The sequence below is a fragment of the Moschus berezovskii genome, chromosome 23, assembly GCF_049115385.1.
Source record: "Moschus berezovskii isolate FMDL1 chromosome 23, NW_MosBer_1.0, whole genome shotgun sequence".
Taxonomy (NCBI): Eukaryota; Metazoa; Chordata; class Mammalia; order Artiodactyla; family Moschidae; genus Moschus; species Moschus berezovskii.
The window spans coordinates 19,252,197-19,266,952 of NC_142482.1; the positions used below are offsets into that span (position 1 = coordinate 19,252,197).

Below are 14,756 nucleotides of genomic sequence, written 5' to 3' on the forward strand. Positions count from 1 at the left end.
GCAGTAAGCACTGTTACAGTCAGTGCCCATGTAGGAGTTGGGCATCTAGATTCCCTTACATTCTTCTGTGCCTAGGTACCCCTTGGAAATTTTTCTGATACACCCAGAAATACAAGAACCCCAGTTTAAAGACTGCTACTCTTGGGGCCTGGAACAAATACCAGCACAGACATAGGGCCATGATGGATAAAGCAGAGCAAATAAGTTCTACCTGCCACACGGGAACTTCTGGGGTTTTTTCCCTCTAAGAGGAAACAAAGAAGTACCAATTCCCTAATGTCCGTGTCATGAACACTTAGGGAGGTTTTCACTTCCGATGGCCCAGCTGTTCAACACATGTGGTATAACTCACACATACCACACTGATTCCTCCCTTGGTACCAAGTAGAATGTGAAAGCATCCTTGGCCTTTAAGTGTTCTGTGAATAGTTATGACAGTCCAGTGAATATTATTAGTGAATCTTTGAATTCCCAAAGAAAAACATTCATTGTGTTATTAGCCAGATTTAAATATTGTATTACAACATCTCACAAGGATGTTTCTCAAAACATGATGAGAAATGATATGCACTGACTTTAAGATAATAATTACATCTGAGGAGAGAAAAGAATGGTGGAACTTGTCAGTCCACAAATATGACTCTGTTTTCTGTGTGTTAGAAATGTTTAATATTAATTATAACGATGTAAAATGTACTTTAGATCTCTCATGCTGCCAATTATAGAATGCTACTCTTCGGATCAAACTTCTTATTCTCATAATCCATGTAGAGATGATAGAATAAGTTTTAATTCTGTCCAGTTCTAATGGAATCAGGTATTATTAATTATGTTTGGTTCTTTGGGCAAGTAACAACTGATTTTCTTCCTATGCTTCATTCAGTTCAGTCACTCAGTCATGTCCGACTCTTTGAGACCCCATGAATCACAGCACGCGAGGCCTCCCTGTCCATCACCAACTCCCAGAGTTCACTCAAACTCATGTCCATCGAGTCGGTGATGCCATCCAGCCATCTCATTCTCTGTCGTCCCCGTCTCCTCCCACCCCCAATCCCTCCTAGCATCAGACTGTTTTCCAGTGAGTCAACTCGTCGCACGAGGTGGCCAAAGTATTGGAGTTTCAGCTTTAGCATCGGTCCTTCCAATGAACACCCAGGACTGCTCGCCTTTAGAATGGACTGGTTGGATCTCCTTGCAGTCCAAGGGACTCTCAAGAGTCTTCTCCAACACCACAGTTCAAAAGCATCAGTTCTTCGGTGATCAGCTTTCTTCACAATCCAACTCTCACATCCATACATGACCACCAGGAAAACCATAGCCTTGACTAGACGGACCTTGGTTGGCAAAGTAATGTCTCTGCTTTTTAATATGCTATCTAGGTTGGTCATTATTTTCCTTCCAAGGAGTAAGCGTCTTTTAATTTCCTGGCTGCAATCAGCATCTGCAGTGCTTTTGGAGCCCAAAAAAATAAAGTCTGACACTGTTTCCACTGTTTCCCCATCTATTTCCCATGAAGTGATGGGACCAGATGCCATGATCTTTGTTTTCTGAATGTTGAGCTTCAAGCCAACATTTTCACTCTCCTCTTTCACTTTCATCAAGAGGCTTTTGAGTTCCTCTTCACTTTCTGCCATAAGGGTGGTGTCATCTGCATATCTGAGATTATTGATATTTCTCCCAGCAATCTTGATTCCAGCTTGTGCTTCTTCCAGCGCAGAGTTCCTCATGATGTACTCTGCATATACGTTAAATAAGCAGGGTGACAATATACAGCCTTGACGTACTCCTTTTCCTATTTGGAACCAGTCTGTTGTTCCATGTCTAGTTCTAACTGTTGCTTCCTGACCTGCATACAGGTTTCTCAAGAGGCAGGTCAGGTGGTCTGGGATTCCCATCTCTTTCAGAATGTTCCACAGTTTATTGTGATCCACACAGTCAAAGGCTTTGGCATAGTCAATGAAGCAGAAATAGATGTTTTTCTGAAACTCTCTTGCTTTCTCCATGATCCAGCGGATGTTGGCAATTTGATCTCTGGCGCCTCTGCCTTTTCTAAAACCAGCATGAACATCTGGAAGCTCACAGTTCACATATTGCTGAAGCCTGGCTTGGAGAATTTTGAGCATGACTTTACTAGCGTGTGAGATGAGTGCAATTGTGCGGTAGTTTGAGCATTCTTTAACATTGTCTTTCTTTGGGATTGGAATGAAGACTGACCTTTTCCAGTCCTGTGGTCATTGCTGAGTTTTCCAAATTTGCTGGCATATAGAGTGCAGCACTTTCACAGCATCATCTTTCAGGATTTGAAATAGCTCAATTGGAATTCCATCACCTCCACTAGCTTTGTTCGTAGTGATGCTCTCTAAGGCCCACTTGACTTCACATTCCAAGATGTCTGGCTCCAGGTGAGTGACCACACCATCGTGATTATCTTGGTCATGAAGATCTTTTTTGTACAGTTCTTCTGTGTATTCTTGCCACCTCTTCTTAATATCTTCTGCTTCTGTTAGGTCAATACCATTTCTGTCCTTTATCGAGCCCATCTTTGCATGAAATGTTCCCTTGATATCTCTAATTTTCTTGAAGAGATCTCTTGTCTTTCCTATTCTGTTGTTTTCCTCTATTTCTTTGCATTGATCGCTGAGAAAGGCTTTATTATCTCCTTGCTATTCTTTGGAACTCTGCATTCAAATGCTTATATCTTTCCTTTTCTCCTTTGCTTTTTGCTTCTCTTCTTTTCACAGCTATTTGTAAGGCCTCCTCAGACAGCCATTTTGCTTTTTTGCATTTCTTTTCCATGGGGATGGTCTTGGTCCCAGTCTCCTGTACAATATCACGAACCTCCGTACAGAGTTCATCAGGCACTCTATCAGATCTAGTCCCTTAAATCTATTTCTTACTTCCAATGTATAATCATAAGGGATTTGATTTAGGTCATATCTGAATGGTCTAGTGGTTTTCCCTACTTTCTTCAATTTAAGTCTGAATTTGGCAATAAGGAGTTCATGATCTGAGCCACAGTCAACTCCCAGTCTTGTTTTTGCTAACTGTATAGAGCTTCTCCATCTTTGGCCGCAAAGAATATAATCAATCTGATTTAGGTGTTGACCATCTGGTGATGTTTGTTTCTTAAAATCCATTTACTGATTTAAATCCATTTAATAAAAATCCATTTAATGATTTTTATTTTATTTTAATCATTACATATTTAGACAAAAAGACTAGAAAACATCCATTGCCCAAACACCCAGGTTTATTAAATCTTAATATTTTGCCTTACTTGTTTCAAGTCTTTTTTAGGAAATCAATGACTGTATATTTTGGAAGCTAATCCCTCATTGGTCATATTTGCAAATGTTGATATTTTCTCCCATTTGTAAATAATGTGACCAAAAGGGGATTAATTTCCAAAATACACAAACAGCCTATACAGCTCAGTATCAAAAATCAACCAACCCAATCAAAAAATGAACAGAAGATCTAAATAGACATTTCTTCAAAGAAGAAATACAGATGACAAATAGGTACATGAAAAAATGCTCAACAGAACTAATTATTAGAGAGATGCAAATCAAAAGTACAATAAGCTATCACCTCACACCAGCCAGAATGGCCATCATCAAAAAGTCTACAAATAATAAACGCTGGAGAGGTGTGGCAAAAACGGAACCCTCCTACACTGTAGTGGGAAAGTAATTTGGTACAACCATTATGGAGAACAATATGGAGGTTCCCTAAAAAACTAAAAGTAGAATTACCATATGATCCTCCAATCCCATTCCTGGGCATATAACTAGAGAAAAGATACCTGCATCCCTATGTTCATTGCAGCACTGTTTACAATAGCCAAGACATGGAAGCAACCTAAATGTCCATCGACAGATGAATGGATACAGATGTGACATATATAACTTATAAGGAAAGAGAATCTAAAGAAGAATAGGTAGATAGATATATAGGTATTTTATATATACATATATATATATATATTTTGCTATTGTTGTTCAGTCGTTAAGTCGGGTCCAGCTCTTTGCAACCCCGTGGTCTGTAGCACACCAGGCTCCTCTGTCCTCCACCCCCTCCCGGAGTTTGCTCAAATTCATGTTCATTGAGTCAGTGATGTTATCTAACCATCTTGTTCTCTGCTGCCCTTTTCTTCTTTTGCCTTCGGTTTTTCCCAGCATCGGGGTCTTTTCCAATGATTCTCTTCATATCAGCTGCCAAAGTGTTAGAGCTTCAGCAACAGTCCTTTCAATGAATACTCAGGGTTGACTTTGTTTAGCATTGACTTGTTTGATCTCCTTGCAGTCCAAGGGACTCTCAAGAGTCTTCTCCAGCACAATTCAAAAGCATCAGTTCTTTAGCATTTGGCCTTCTTTATGGTCCAACTCTCACATCCATACATGACTACTGAAAAAGCCATAGCTTTGACTAGACAGACTTTTGTCGACAAAGTGATGTCTTTGCTTTTTAATACGCTGTCTAGGTTTGTCATAACATTTCTTCCAAGGAGCCAGCATCTTCAAATTTCATAACTGCAGTCACTATTGTTCACAATGATTTTGAAGCCCCACAAAATAAAATCTGTCACTGTTTCCAATTTTTCCTGTCTATTTGCCGTGAAGTGATGGGACTGGATGCCATGCTTTTAGTTTTTCAAATGTTGAGTTTCCAGTCAGCTTTTTCCACTCTCCTCTTTCACCCTCATCAAGAGGCTCTTTAGTTTCTCTTCGATGTCTGCCATTGGAGTGGTATCATCTGCATATCTGAGGTTGTTATTTCTCCTGGCAATCTTGATTCTAGCTTGTGATTCATCCAGCCTGGCATTTTGCATGATGGAAGAAGGCTGACCGCCGAAGAATCGATGCTTTTGAACTGTGGTGTTGGAGAAGACTCTTGAGAGTCCCTTATACTGCAAGGAGATCCAACCAGTCCATTCTAGAGGAGATCAATCCTGGATGTTCATTGGAGGGACTGATGCTAAAGCTGAAACTGCAATACTTTGGCCACCTCATGCGACGAGTTGACTCACTGGAAAAGACTCTGATGCTGGGAAAGGTTGGGGGCGGGAGGAGAAGGGGACGACTGAGAATGAGATGGCTGGATGGCATCACTGACTCTGTGGACATGAGTTTGAGTGAACTCCGGGAGTTGGTGATGGACAGGGAGGCCTGGCGTGCTGTGATTCATGGGGTCGCGGAGAGTCGGACACGACTGAGCGACTGAACTGAACTGAACTGAACTGAACTCTGCATGTAAGTTAAATAAGCAGGATGACAATTTACAGCCTTGTGATACTCCTTTCCCAGTTTGGAACCAGTCAGTTGTTCCATGTTTGGTTCTAAAGGCTGCTTCTTGACCCACATACAGGTTTCTCAGGAAACAGGTAAGATGGTCTGGTACTCCCATCTCCTTAAGAATTTCCCATAGTTTATTGTGATCCACACTGTCAAAGGCTTTAGCAAAGTCAACAAAGCAGAAGCAGATATTTTTCTGGAACTCCTTTGATTTCTCTATGATCCAACAAGTGTTGGCAATTCGATCTCTGGTTCTTCTGCCTCTTTGAAACCTAGCTTGTACATCTGGAATATTTCAGTTCATATACTGCTCAAGCCTAACTTGAAGGATTTTGAGCATAATTTTGCTAGCTTGTGAAATGAGCACAATTGTACAGTAGTTTGAACATTTTGGGGCTTCCCTAGTGGCTCAGATGGTAAAGGATCTGCCTGCAAAGCAGAAGACTGGGGTTTGATCCCTGGGTCAGGAAAATCCCCTGGAAAAGAGAATGGCTATTCACTTTAGTATTCTTGCCTGAAAAATTTCATGGACAGAGGAGCCTGATGGGCTACAGTCCGTGGGGTCACAAAGAATCAGACACAGCTAAGCAATTAACACACTTGAACATTCTTTGGCATTGCCCTTCTTTGGGATTGGAATGAGAACACCTTTTCCAGTCCTGTGGCCCCTGCAGAGTTTCCCAAATTGGCTAATATATTGAGTGCAGCACCTTAACAGCATCATCTTTTAGTATTTGAGATAGCTCAGCTGGAAAGCATCATCTCAGGATTTTAAAGAGCTCAGGTAGTCACCTCCACTAGTTTTGTTTGAAGTGATGCTTCCTAAATCCTCTAGACTTCACACTTCAGGATGTCCAGTTCTAGGTGAGTGACCACACCATCATTGTTATCCAGATCATTAAGAACATTTTTGTTTAGTTCTTCCATGTATTCTTGCCACCTCTTCCTAATCTCTTTTGCTTCTGTAAGGTCCTTACCATTTCTGTCTATGGTGCCCATCCTTGCATGAGATATTCCCTCGATACCTCCAATTTTCTTCAAGAGATCTCTAGCCTTTATCCATTCTATTGTTTTCCTCTATTTCTTCACACTGTTCCTTGAGGAAGGCCTTCTTATCTCTCTTCGCTATTCTCTGGAACTCTGATCTCTGAGTATATCTTTCCTTTTCTCCCTTTCTTTCACTTCTCTTCTTTCCTTGGCTATTTGTATAGCCTCCTCAGACAACCACTTTCCCTTCTTGTGTCTCTTTTTCTTGGGAATGGTTTTGGTCACTGCCTCCTATACAGTATTACAAACCTCTGTCCTTAGTTCTTCAATAACTCTGCCTACCAGATCTAATCCCTTGAATCTATTCATCACCTCCACTGTGATTTGATTTAGGTCATACCTGAATGGTCTATTGGTTTTTCCTATTTTCTTCAATTTCAGCCTGAATTTTGCAATAAGGAGCTTATGAGCTGAGCACCTGTCAGTTCCAGGTCTTGTTTTTGCTGACTGTAGAGAGCTTCTCCATCTTTGACTGCAAATAACATAATCAATCTGATGTCGGTATCAACCATCTGGTGATATCCATGTGTAGAGTCGTCTCTTGGGTTGTTGGAAAAGGGTGTTTTCTATGACCAACGTGTTCTCTTGACAAAACTCTGTTAAGTCTTTGCCCTGTTTCTTTTTGTATTCCAGAGCCAAACTTGCCTGTTATTCTGGGTATCTCTTGACTTCCTACTTTTGCGATCCAGTCCCCTATGGTAAAAAGGACATCGTTTTTTGGTGTTAGTTCTCGAGGGTGTTGGTCTTCATAAAACCGATCCACTTCAACTGAATTGTTGTGCTGTACACCTGAAACTGACACATTACTGTAAATCAACTATACTTCAATGAAATGAAATTTCTAAATAAAAAAAATTTCACAGTGTACATATACACCTACCTTAGGAACAGGATTCAACAGAACTACACCTAATTTCTTAGTGATGTCACGTTTTATTGTATAGTCGTGGTCTATAAGTTAAGGAATATTTTAAAACCCAGTGCCTTCAAATTGATACATATTCTGGAGAAAGAATAACAAAGTAGAATAAACATGAAGACATTGCTTCAGCAATACCACATTCATCAATAAATTAAGTTCCATTTAAGAAAAACTATGGCTGCACAAGAACATGAAGATACTTAAACACTAAACACTCCTAAACACTTAAAACTGTTTAAATGGTAAAAATAAAAATATATATTATTGTATTTATTTATCTATATATATAATACATAGGTAAGATTCCAATGTGTTACCTTTGCATCAAGAAATTAATTTTCATAAAGACTAAGTATAATTCATATTGCTTTTTAAAAAAATAAGAAAAAGAAAACTTTACAAACAGATCTGGAACGCATTTTGTGAAAATGATAGTCATTTAACTTAAGGAACAAGAAATATATGTATGCATGCATATATGCTGCATTTCATAAAATTTTCAAGATTAAAAATAATTTTGAGGTGGCATATCCATTATAGTAACAAATACCTTAAGAATAAAAAAGGAAAGAATAAAGGTAAGTAAACACAAGTGTATGTCTTACAGGCAACCACAAAAGAACAGAATCAGTATGTATATTTTTTAATTCAGCAGGAAAAAAATCTATCAAATGGAAAGCAAAAAAAATTAAAAAAGGAAGAAACAATGTACAATAAATATCAAATGTGAGATGAATCACAAAATAAGCCTTACTATGTTATCAGTCGCCAATCAAAAAGACAGATCCTCTCATAACAGAGGAAGTAAAAAGACCAAACTATGGGTTATTCATATACAAAGACTCCTAAAGCAAGAAGACACGTAAAGGTTGAAATTAAAAGGAGGAAAAAGATTAACCAGGTGGCAAATATGACCCCCCCCAAAAAAAAACTGGGCAATAATTACACAACAAAATAGAATTCAAGTTTTAATAAAACTGCATAAAGGAAAAAACAAAATGTTTATATAATTAAAAAGAAACAATAGACCCAGAAGAGTATCATAAATATATATATAAAATTAAAAATTCAACCTCACAATTTATAAAGCAAGCACTAAAAAACAATTAGAAGCTGTGGGTCTTTTTAAATTGCAGTTGGAGATTTTAACAAACCCCTGTCAAAATATGGAAGTTAGGAAATAAAAAGATCTTAAATAGCAGAATATCAAATTATCCAGATCTCAATAAATAAGAAACTGAAGAACTCTTCCAGATTATAAATGACTAAAGAGATAAGACAACTTGAGAATTCCCTGGCAGTCCAGAGGTTAGGACTCCATGCTTTCAATGTGGGGGGTGGGGAGCTACAGGTTCAATCCCTGGTTGGGGACCTAACATCCCCCAAAGCTGTGTAGCCAAATTAATTAATTAATTCATTAAAAATAAAAAAGAGATAAGACAACTTACTGAAATGCATGATTCTGGATTGTAGGGCCGAAGGTTGGGGATGGGAGACCTTGAGGATCTTTATTGGGAAAATTAGTGAAACTTGAATATGCACTGTGGATTAAATAATAGTATTACAACAAAATTAAAATATCTTGGATATTATTATTATTCTGTATTTATATAAAAGAATATACTTGCTGTTAGGAAATACACTGAAATATTTAGCAGTAAAGGAGCATGCTGATTGCAGCTATGAAATTAAAAGACGCTTACTCCTTGGAAGGAAAGTTATGACCAACCTAGACAGCATATTAAAAAGTAATGTCTTTGCCAACAAAGGTCCGTCTAGTCAAGGCTATGGTTTTTCCCATGGTCATGTATAGATGTGAGAGTTGGACTGTGAAGAAAGCTGATTGCCGAAGAACTGATGCTTTTGAACTGTGGTGCTGGAGAAGACTCTGGAGAGTCCCTTGGACTGCAAGGAGATCCAACCAGTCCATTCTAGAGGAGATCAATCCTGGGTGTTCATTGGAAGGACTGATACTAAAGCTGAAACTGCAATACTTTGGCCACCTCATGCGAAGAGTTGACTCACTGGAAAAGACTCTGATGCTAAGAGGGACTGGGGACTGGAGGAGAAGGGGATGACAGAGAATGAGATGGCTGGATGGCATCATCGACTCGATGGACGTGAGTTTGAGTGAACTCCGGGAGTTGGTGATGGACAGGGAGGCCTGGCGTGCTGTGATTCATGGGGTCGCAAACAGTCAGTCACGACTGAGCAACTGAACTGAACTGAAAGGAGCATCTGTTTCAACTTACTCTAAAATCATTAGGAAAAAATCTTAGAGAAAGGGGCAGAAACAGAAAAAAAAAAAGCAAATATGGAAAAATGTTAAAAACTTGAATTGGGACAAAGTGTACATAGGAATCTTTGTACTATTCTTATAACTTTTCTGTAAGTTTGAAATTACTTCAAAATAAAAAGTTTACACTTTTCATAAATAACTTTCAAGTTAAAATTAAGAATAATTCAAACTGAATAGAAATTACATCAGTCAAAATGTGTTAGATATAACTAAAGCAGAACTTAGAGGAAATTTTTTACCTTTAACTATCAGGAATAAAAAGATGTAAATAAAATGAGCTAACCATTCAATTCAAAAGTTACGATGGAGCTTCCCTGGTGGTCCAGTGGTTCGGAATTCTGCCTGCGAATGGAGGGGACATGGGTTCAACCCCTGGTGTGGGAAGATTCCACATGCTGCAGAAAAACTAAACGTGTGAGCCCCAACCACTGGGCCCTCGAGCCCTAGAACTCATGCTCTGCGACAAGAGAAGCCACCACGGTGATAAGCCTGAGCACTGCAGCAGAGTAGCTTCTGCTCGCCTCAATTAGGGAAAGCCTGCACGCAGCAGTGAAGACCCAGCACAGCCAAAAATAAATAAATGTTTTTTTAAGATGAATAGAACAAGCCCAAAGAAGGAAGGAAATGATCAAGATAAGGATAGAGATTAGTGAAATCGAGAACAGAAAGCAATAAAGTAATTAATGTAAACAAAAGCTGTATGTTTTAAAAGATACATATGTACCTTGTTCCAGAAAACAGAAGAACAAAATCTGCTCAGCACATTGTATAAGGAATTTTTACTGCAAAAATAAATAAGGAAATAAAAGAAAAACAAATTTTATGTCCATGCTTTATAAAAGTAAATATATACCCTAAGTAAGTGAAAGTGAAGTTGCTTAGTCGTGTCCAACTCTTTGTGACCGCATGGACTGTAGCCTACCAGGCTACTCGGTCCATGGGATTTTCCAGGCAAGAATACTGGAGTGGGTTGCCATTTCCTTCTCCAGGGGATCTTTCCGACCCAGGGATCGAACCCGGGTCTCCTGCATTGTAGGCAGACACTTTACCATCTGAGCTACCAGGAAAGCCCCTATTATCTAAATAAAACCAACATTAATATGTAATTATGGGATGATCAAACAGGGTTTATCACAAGAAGGCAAAAATGGTTCACATCAAAAATCTCTCTATAATTCACTATGTTCGGAAATTGAGAGGGGAAATATATATAATGAAATAAATCAATCCAGAGAAACTATTTATGATTTTTTTTTATTTTAAAAAACTCAGAAAACGAGGAATAAAAGGAAACCTACTTAATTTAGTGAAGGTTGTACTCAAAAACCTACAGAAAGGAGTTTTGTTTCTGGGAGGAAGAAATAGACGTGTATCTCCTACTCCTCCCGCTAAGTACAGCCAAAAACCCCAGGTGTCATATATAAGACAAACATAAGACTCAGAAAGGTAGAGATAAGAAGGCAAACCATCTAGAAGGCCAAGATCTGAGGACTGGCTACACCATCCATGGGAAGATACAACAAGAAGGCACCATCTGCAAGCCAGGGAGAGAGTTCTTACCAGAAGCAAGTCATTCTGGCAGTCTGAGATCAGAATTGAGAAAATTAATCTCTGTTGGTTAAGCCACCCAATCGGTGGTATTTTGTTATGGCAGCTCAAGTAAATGTACATATCAACACTTTCGTTAAATGTAAACAGTCTAAATACATTAAAAGAGATTGGAAGAGTTGACTTTTAAAAGGTGTACCAAAGATATGCTAACTACAAGAAACTCAGTTCAAATACAGTCACACCTCATTTTGTTGCACTTCACTGCATTAAATTTTGCAGATATTGTGGGGGTTTTTTTAAACAGATTCAAGGTTTGTGACAACCTTGCATCAAGCAAATCAGCATCATTTTTCCAGCAGCATTATTTTTAAATTAAGATACATACATTGTTCTGTTAGACATAATGTTTTTGCACATGTGATAGACTATGGTATAGTGTAAATATGAATTTATATGCACTAGGTGGGCTGCCATCTATGGGGTCACACAGAGTCGGACACGACTGAAGTGACTTAGCAGCAGCAGCAGAAACAAAAAAAACTGTGACTTGCTTAATTGTGATATTGTCTTTATTGCAGTGGTCTGGAACCAAACATGCAAAATCCTGAGGTATGCCAGTATGTCAACAAAGGTCCCTCTAATCAGAGCTATGGTTTTTCCAGTAGTCATGTATGGATGTGAGAGTTGGACTAGAAAGAAAGCTGAGCACCGAAGAATCGATGCTTTTGAACTATGGTGTTGGAGAAGATTTTTGAGAGTCCCTTGAGCTTCAAGGAGATCAAACCAGTCTGTCCTAAAAGAAATCAGTCCTGGAAGGACTGATGCTGAATCTGAAACTCCAATACTTTGGCCACCTGATGTGAAGAACTGACTCACTAGAAAAGACCCTGATGCTGGGAAAGATTGAAGGCAGGAGGAGAAGGGGACGACAGAGGATGAGATGGTTGGATGGCATCACCAACTCAATGAACATGAGTTTGAGTAAACTCTGGGAGTTGTTGATGGACAGGGAGGCCTGGCGTGCTGCAGTCCATGGGGTCACAAAGAGTCGGACATGACTGAGCGACTGAACTGAACTGATGCCAGTATAGCCACATGCGTGCATGCAAAGTTGATTCAGTTGTGTCTGACTCTTTGTGACCCTATGGACTGTAGCCCTCCAGGCTCTTCTGTCCATGGGATTCTCCAGGCAAGAATACTGGAGTGGGTTGCCATACCCTCCTCCAGGGGATCTCTCCCACCCAGGGACAGAACCTGAGTCTCTTATATCTCCTGCATTGGCAGGCAGATTTCTTACCACTAGCGCCACGTGGGAAGCTTCAGTATAACCAAACTGGGAGGCTAGAAGTAATATTTGCAAATCATATATCTGATAAGGGATTAATATATAGAACTTATTTTTTTTTTAACTTACATGATACATGTGGGGTGTCTGGTTTATTTGAATAGTCAGAATTCCCACCAAGGAGCAAAAACTTACTAGCTGGGAGCTGTGGAGCTGAACAGAGCAGGAATGTCCAAGTATCAGAAAATAAAAGGAGTTCAGCTCAGCAGCCAGGACAGCGTTGGGGCCAAGCCAAGCCTCATGGAGCTCAGCCCCACTCATGGTTTCAGCAATATCCAGAATCTAAAAACCACTACAATATTGTAATTAGCCTCCAACTAAAATAAATAATTTTTTTAAGAATTCCTGTAACTCAACAACAACAAATAAGACCATGCACAAAAACAACTGGCAAATGGGCAAAAGACTTGAACAGACACATCTCTATAGACATGGCCGACAAGCCCATCTAAAGACGTTCTACATTACTCCTCATCAGAGATGTGTAAATCAAAACCCCAATGAAATACCGCTGGTGTGTGTCGACATGCTCAGTCATGGCTGACTCTTTGCGACCCCACGGACTGTAGCCCGCCAAGTTCCTCTGTCCAAGGAATTTTCCAGGCAAGAATACTGGAGTGGGTTGCCATTTCCTTCTCCAACCATTAGGATACCTATGATTAAAAAAAAGAAAAGAACAGATATTTGCACACTCATGTTCATAGCAGCACTATATACAGTTGTCAAGAGGTGGAAGCAACACAAACATCCATCAATGGATGAATGGATAAACAGAAGTACGTGGTAATACATACAATGGAATATTATTCAACTTTCAAAAAGGAAAGAAATCTTATATGTGACAACACGGGTGAATGTTAAGAACACTGTGCTAAGCAAAATGTCAGCCACAAAAAGACAAATACTGTATGACTTATATGGCTGTCAACCACAAACTGGCACTTGCCATCTACCTCTTCAAGGATTACATCATCTGCTGCTGCAGCCACTGATTTTCAACAGCCCCTGAAAGGAGTCCAGGGTGGAGAACAGAAATGAGGCACTCTGTGCTTAGGGAAAAACTGGCAGGACAGGTCTTCAGACAGTTATTAATAGATATTTTCAGGAGCTGGTTTTATGAGTCCAATTCTTATATCTCCTCATATCTAGAAAAGCACTAAAATCCTTCATGGTGATGACTGTTCCCCGTGACTAGCAGAAACCTTCTGCAAAAACATGTGCTTTATTGCAAGCACTCTCCTTTCATCAAAAATCACACATATGTACTGGCCGCCCCGCCCTCACCCCACCCGGCCTCTTTGGAGCAGTTTCTCAGAGCTTTCTGAGGTACTGTCTCTGAGGCTACAGTCCTCATTTTGCCCCAAATAAAACTTCACTTGCAGCTTTCACAATGTGCGTTTTTTTAAGTTGACGTGAGGTATCTAAAGCAGTCAAATTCAGTAAAACATAAAGAAGCACACTGGTCACCAGGGGCTGGGGAGAGAGGGACATGGAGAATGGGCACAAAAGTTCAGTTTTGCAAGAAGACATTTGAGCAATTTGTTACACATGCCTAACAACAAGTGAACATGCCTAACACTGAAATGTACACTTTAAAATGGTTGAAATGGTCAATTTTGCATTAAATGTTTACCACAATTTTTAAAAATTGGCTCTATTTCTCTGTACCAGAAATAACTGACTTGAAAGTAAAATTACAATAAGAGACCAATCCCAATCATAACAATATCTCTAAAATGTCCAAGAGTTAACCAACCATACCTTGGTGACTATGAAAAAGTGAATTTTAAAAAACAAAATAAGTTCCCTGGTGGCCTAGTGGTTAGGAATCTGGGCTTTTGCTGCCAAGGCCCAGGTTCAGTCGCTGGTTGGGAAACTAAGATCCTACAAGCTGCATGGTGCAGCGAAAAAGCAACTAAGAGCAAATAAGTCATTTGAATTAATGAGGACACACCCTCTGCTTTTTCGTGGGATGACTTGATAGGAAAAGGAAATCAATTCTCCCCACGCTGCTGTATATATTCAGTATAACCTCAATCAAAATTCTACTTTCATTCTGAGAACTCAATAAACTTACTGGGAACTAAGTAGGAGAAAAAAGGAAGATTCAGAAAGAGTTACAAAACCTTGCAGGGGAAGGGGTGGAGAAGGGCGTGTTCCACCCGGTCTCCCAGCAGGAAAGTACAAACCTGGTCTTGCTGTCCAAGGCCAGAGGAACCCACGCTTTGCATCTCCCACACACACACACCCACACGCACCGACCTTGGCTTCTTTCCTTCTCATTGTAAACTGTGCTGA

The 14,756-nt window shown here is 39.6% G+C and overlaps 1 long non-coding RNA gene across 1 annotated transcript; it reads right to left on the reverse strand.

The window, feature by feature from the left end:
* Positions 1-5,116: 5,116 nt before the first annotated feature.
* On the reverse strand, positions 5,117-13,232 carry LOC148774096 (uncharacterized). Its single transcript, XR_016036023.1, has 3 exons — positions 12,968-13,232; positions 8,712-8,804; positions 5,117-7,344 (listed from the first exon to the last, which is right to left on the reverse strand). It is a non-coding gene; the product is annotated as an uncharacterized LOC148774096 (long non-coding RNA).
* Positions 13,233-14,756: the final 1,524 nt, after the last annotated feature.